Source organism: Lepidothrix coronata, unplaced genomic scaffold, assembly GCF_001604755.1.
Source record: "Lepidothrix coronata isolate B3197 unplaced genomic scaffold, Lepidothrix_coronata-1.0 Scaffold61, whole genome shotgun sequence".
Taxonomy (NCBI): Eukaryota; Metazoa; Chordata; class Aves; order Passeriformes; family Pipridae; genus Lepidothrix; species Lepidothrix coronata.
The window spans coordinates 4,677,511-4,684,223 of NW_016690241.1; the positions used below are offsets into that span (position 1 = coordinate 4,677,511).

A 6,713-nucleotide genomic window follows, 5' to 3' on the forward strand; every position below is an offset into this window, starting at 1 on the left:
TGTTTTGTACCCCATGTCAGGAGTCCTGGTATTTAAGTTGCCTAAAACCAGAGGTATACTTCATGGATAGACCAGCCTTTTTTCCCTAGAAAAAGATTTTACCTATTTAAATTTCAGACACTTATTGCCTCTTCTAACAAAGATATACTTCCCCACCATTGCTTCAGAAGCTGATAAAACTTCTGAGCAAAGAACTAATCTACACATAGATACCAATCCAAAAAACTGCTCCATGCTTAAATATTGTAATAGTTTGGGTGAAAGTCTTTTGGGAAGATGTACAGATTTCTCTTCGCCTCACAAGGACTGCTTTAATTTTCACTTCACTACAAACATCCTCCTAGGAACTTCTCTACTACTGTGCAAGGCTGACAACAACAAGCTGCTGCTCATGTGAGCAAAGCTCTTATATCAGAGGCTGTGGAGGCTAGGAGACAGAATTTCCACAGCAGGACCTATAAATTCTCTTACAGCTGAGTGCTCTGACACAGGCCAGTGGAAAACTGGGTCTATTATTTGAAAGAAGAAAAAAAAAAGCGTTAACATATATAAGTGATGCTCTCAGTTTGAAAATCCATACATAGTGGCTCAGTGAGATTTAACTGGTCAGTGAGACAATGACTCAGAGCCAACCACCTCTGACTAAAACTGAAATCAACACATACATACAGTAGGTGCTAAGGCATGTCCAAGTGTGACAGCCAAACTCCACTGGCAAACCAGAGCCAGCTCTCACACACACAAGCAGCGAGCAAGACAGGTGTCAGGCCTTGGGATGGTGCACAAACTGCTCAAACACAGCTTTGTGTCCCAGGCCTTTCTTCCAGATATGTATGGCACTGAGTGAATCAGCCACATACAAATCTATTTCCAGGTGTTGGACTACATAACAACACATCTGACTACCTGCAGGCAGCCAGGCACTCGCTCTAGAGCTGCTGCCACATATACAGGGGACTCAGAAAGGAAAAGAGGTTCCAAAACTGTCACTACAAGTTGTGAAACTAAAGCTGCAATCTCTTGCAGATTGATCTCACTCACAGGGATTCCTGGGAGTCCGAGGGGAACAAACTGCTGCTGACTGCTGTGGATCACACATTCCTGATGTTCTCAACTTTATGTAGTCTTTATAGATGCTTAGAAGTGGGTCAGAATGGCCGCTGTGACTCAGACTGCAAGGCCAGCTAACCAAGTAGTCTGTCCCCAGCCATATCTGCTAGCTTACAGATTAAGCAAACAAGAGGACATGCACGTACTTCTCCAACCAGCCTCCAACCACATTCACCTCAAGGGATTCCCTGTGGTTTGACTGTTTATTCATCCTCTGTGGATCTCTTCACATATTTGTTAAGTCTTCCCTTCAACACATATAAACTTTATCATCCACAAAATCCCTGGAAAAGAAGCTCCATGAATCTGTGACTCAAACCCTGAGGTTTCTCCAACACCTTTTGGTTTTCAGTCTGGCTCCCAGCTTCATTTGATGGCCCCTAGTTTTTGTATTAGGACATACAAAAATCCTACCCAGTCTTTCCCACTACATCGTTTCTCCTCCAGAATGAAGACCCCAGTCTATTCATGCACTCCCTGTATAAGAGCTGTTCTCTGTCTCTGATCACTCTCGTCATCTCCAAATTTTTCTTCCCCTTTTTCCACTATATAAATTTGGAAACAAGGAGGCCAGTAGGAGGCCACATATTCATTCTCTTCACAGAGAAATTGTGGGCTGTGGAAGCCCATCAAGGATACAGGTTACATGTATCTTGGCAACATCCTTTAAAATCTGGACCACTATTACTATGGCTACAAACAGCAAATCAGAAAAAGTCTAGTATGAGAACTCATGATGCCAATCACCCCTTCATATACAACACACACCTATACCTTGAACCCTCCTTTGGCTAGCCAGGGGGTCAGAGCATGCCCATTGCCACAGGCTGGTGGTCAGTCAGCTTGGCGCATAACTGGATAATGGTCAGCAGAAAACTATTAGCTAAACTTAGCAAATAGTTCCCACAGTTTATCAGAATTTACTTTAAAAGTGGCTTGACATATGCTGACTGTATTGTCTGCAGATGTATAATTTCACTAGCAGCTACAGTGTAAAATATTAAAAACGTTAAGATCATGTAAAAACTGGCAAGCTGGCTTTATGTATGAACAGTATATCTGAGATATATAAGCAGAAAATAATCTGCACAAGCACAATGGGAAAGGAGGTCATGTTAGAAAGGGGGAGAAGAAGCTGAGTATTGTGATAACTTTTTCTCTAATCATTTATGACTTAAAAATGGTCACAGATCCTAAGGCGAATTATGAATTTTAGGAATACAGAACTAAAAAGACAGCATGGGTTACCTCAGTATAGACCCTGCAATTACAGTCATCCATGCAACATAAATCTAGTCCAGAAAGGTGTCCAGAACTCCTATAACATCTGTACACCAGAAAATGCCTCATTCCTATAAAGCAAAGCTAAAACACGACCTAAAAATGAAAACCCACCAAATATACTCTACCACTGGAAGACAGTATGGAGGATGGTGGGCATTATGGTTTGTTTGCTAAGACCTTTAGCAAGGATACGCACTCCATCGTTAAAGTAATAAATTTAGAGCCAATTAAAAGTTTTTCCCTTCCTTCTCCTTGCTTACACTTTTTGTACACAAGCAGCCCTACTCCCACTCTAAATCCTCTTGTGAGAGATGACTGGTGTTTGAAGTATTTTAAACAAATTCCATGCTCTTCATCAGATTTGGTGTGTACAGACTCTGTGGCTTCATGATCCCCCATTTATGGCAGAGATTAAAATAACATTAAGAGAAAATACAATCAGGACTAGCTAATACCACAGAGTAAAGCAGAAACCAGAAGGAATGGCCCTCCTCTTTTCACCTATTAGTGAGATGGTTCTGACTATTCTTTTCCTATTTTGCTATCTTTAATGCAAAAAGTAATTTTATTAAGGAGATGCAAAATGCCAAACCCATTTTTTTTTGTAGTTTATAAGTGAGACAGTTCACTTTTAAATGTTAAGGGAATGTTTGGTTGCATGTACTCTATCACCCAGAAAACAGTTGCAAGTCACTAAATGAAAATAAATACACAAACTGCTCACTTTGTGCAGTGATTTTTAGTGTAGAGAAAGAACACTAAAGAACACATTAATAATGAAAAAGCGTTTTTAGCTTTAACAATATATTTATATTGACAAAGACGGTGAATAGTATGATTTAATTTTACCCTGTCTCTTTTAAGTTCACACAGACAGGTTAAAGTGCAAATCCCAAAATAAAGACAAGTAATTCAGAGTACACCCTGGGTTTCATCAGAGCATCATTCCTGCCAAAAGGGAAAGGGGAAAAAAAATGCCTAAGGTGGGCGTTGCTCAAAGACCAGCTTTACAGTATATCTTTCCTTTTAGGGTATAACACTATTTAACTTGACAGGAACTAACATAGATGTATTTTTAGATGTTAAACTTCTGGATTACACACATAGTTAACATACATTTGGGGTTTGTAGCAGAACAAATCATACACACACTATTATAGGTCCATCCTGAAAATCAAGTAAGAAGAAGGAAGTGCAAAGTAAGGAAGCACTTCTATTAAGAGAAAAAGTGTATATGTGTACTACAAAAATTCAAATTTCAAACAAATGAGGCATTTTTTCCCTTTTCAGTGAGTAGACATTTTAAGGACTTGAATATTTCTGAGTAAGAGAGTTTAGAAAAATTGAATGTATTTTCATAATGAAGTGACAATTGACTTAAAGCAGCAAAGCTTTCTAATAGAAACATAATCAACTTTAATTTAGCAAGTTAAAAAAAAGTAAGGATTTAAAAAATTGAGCCAAGCTTGCCTTAAAGGATTCTGGATTCTTCCCCAAATGGAGGTAATTCCCTAATCCTTTCATTTTTCCATATCAATGAGTCTTACTGTAAGCTGAAAAAGCCTTAATAAAAGCGTGCTATTAAAACAAATATGTTTGGTTAGTGATTGGATTCAATGTTATAAATCTTTCATAGGAAAACACCATATTGAAGATTACAGTATGTGAAAGTCTGTTTCCACTTATGAAATAAAAGTGCTCTCTTTTGTCTACGAAAAGAGGTTTTGTTGCCAAGGATTTTATGATGAGCTGATATTAAACAATTGTTTCTCAGAACTCCTTGCCTTTTTATTCATGTGTAGAGATAACTCAAACAACTCAGCTTCTAGACTGTTGAAAAAAATAGAAAGAGAATCCACAAATTTTCAACTGATTGAAGGCCAAAAATCAAGTGCTCAAAAATTAAGATAAGCTTAACACATTATCCTGATGAATCATACAGAAAGAAATATTTAATCACAACACAAAATCTGATCTAGGAATTCCTTTGTGTATTATCACATATACTACATGTTAATTGTATCAGCTTGATGACATTTACCACCAACTAGCAATACTTTGGCAAATCTTGCTTGCCAAATAACGTCATAGAGCTTAATAAGTACTCATGGTAAATATACATAAAAATACATAGTGTGAAGGCACTTTCAAAACTGCTCAACACGCTTCCTTAACAGGTTTACTTCTCTTTTTCCTATCCGTTCACAGTTTGTACTGTGCTTCTGTTTTGCAGTACTCATGCCAGCTTCAATGCAAGATAAAAAACTCTTCATAGTGTGTAGACTGATACTGAAATGCCATTCACTAAAACTGCCCATCCTTAGTACTGAGTAATCATGCTGGCAGAGTCCTAAAAGTGACTCTGAAATAAACTTTATATGAGTATTCTTTCAGACAAAAGCTAACTAGAACTATTCCTCTTTCAGGGCATGGGCAAGTAAAAAGATCACTAAACTTAAGAAATCTGGTGTGTTTAATCCATTTACTGCTCTTCGAAAACTCTGTCCCCTTACCTGACACATTACTTGTTATCTTTGCTTCTCAATGGCTGGATATACAGTCCCCTATCTTTTAAGAGTATGCCTGTGCTTTAAAAAGTGTATCTTTTACTTAGGTTGGCTAATGAGTGGCCAAACTTAGAGTACAGAAGACAAGACAATGAACTAAGGGTCAAACTGAAGTCTGAACTCCACTTAATACTTCATCTTTACTGCCAGTGTCAGTGAACAACACCCATTTTTCACACACGCATAACTTGAATCCCACAAAAGTTGATATTTCAGATATGATTGTCAGGATTTATCCAGCTTGGGGCAGTGTGGACAACAAAAAAGAACATAAGTGGCAGAACTAATATAATTCAGTGTAATGCAAGCATGTTATATCCTCAGTGAATACCCATAAAACAGAGTCAAGTACATGGGAACCACATCAAACTTTGCATGACTGCAGTCACAAGGGAGCTCTAGTTTCCCAAATGTCTTCATGTAGATTAGTCCACAGAGTTGCATCTTTGACCCACAAGGCTAAAACACACTGGCATATATGGAGAGGGAGATGGGTTTAATTTATCAGATTAACACATTGAACATACTGCACCTTCCCTACTAAGGCCTTTCAACTGCCAGCCTAGATGAGGCTTCAGGGGAAAAGGAGCAATGATAAAACATGTAGTGCTCTTGCAGGGTTCTGAAGACATGCTGCCATTTTAAACACTTTTTTTATGGCTGCTTTTGAGCAGCTCTGCTCCAGACAATCTGTTTTCAATCCCACTTTCAAATACGAAACACCCTCCATTAGCTATAAACGTGCACAAACAACTCTGGGATACAGATTCTGCTATAAAGCACACACACATGGCTGAGATCTGCCTACAGCCCAAAGCCTGCAATTACTCTGCATGTGGACTTCCCCTGCCCAAGCGACCCTTAAGCAATGAACATCCAAGAGCACCCAAGACATTACGAGGCAGAAAGCACTTCGGTGCTAATAGGTGCAAGTCTTGGACATGTCAGGCTGCTGGTTAAACACTCATAGTTTCAGTTTTGTGACTTCGGTATGCTGAAACACAAAAAACAGACCACAGCGAGGATGTTTCTTAGCTGAACAAGCTCTGTGTGTATAAGCACTGAAAACGCCTGGGGACAGCGTTCATTCTGGTTAATCGATTTGCTTTACCCCCCTACTGCCTGTTGAATCGTCTCCCGGTACAGACCGTGAAGAACTGGCAACAGCCACAGCGTGAGAGGGACATTAACACGACCCTAACACCCAACTGAACACAACTGGAACAATTAAGCTCTTTGGACCGACCTCTGACCTCGGCGCTCACACAACCGACACGGAACCCAAGAAGTACCACCCCAAAGCGCCCCGCGGAGCCCCCAGGAGCCGTCCCGACCCTCCGGCGGCCAAAGGGGGCCCCGCACTCACGTAGAGGGAGCGGACGGCGGCGCCGTAGAAGCGCAGCGCCGTGCTCAGCTCCAGCGCCGCCGAGCGCGCGTCGTCCCCGTTCTCCAGCGCGGCATCGCCGCGCTCCTCTCCATGCGGGAGCAGCGCCAGCCGCTCGGCGGGCAGCGCCAGGATGGGCAGCGCCAGCACCAGCAGCGCACAGCGCGGGCAGCTCGGCGCGGAGCGCATCCCGGCGACTCCCAGCGGGAGGGTCAGTGCCGTCCCGCCACTATAAGCGCGGGCAGCGGGGGCGGCCGGGCCAGGCCGGGCCGGCGGGCGGGGGCGCCGCGGCCAATGGCGGCGCGGGGGGGGGGGGGGCCCCCGCCCCCCCCCCCCCCCCCCCGCCCCCCCCCCCCCCCGCCCCCCCC

General features: G+C 42.1%; 1 protein-coding gene across 1 annotated transcript in view; it reads right to left on the reverse strand.

Annotated features, from left to right (window-relative positions):
* The window catches only part of NID1 (nidogen 1), a 55,324-nt gene that overhangs the window by 36,872 nt on the left and 11,739 nt on the right, over positions 1-6,713 (reverse strand). The gene's annotated exons all lie outside the window — the stretch shown is intronic.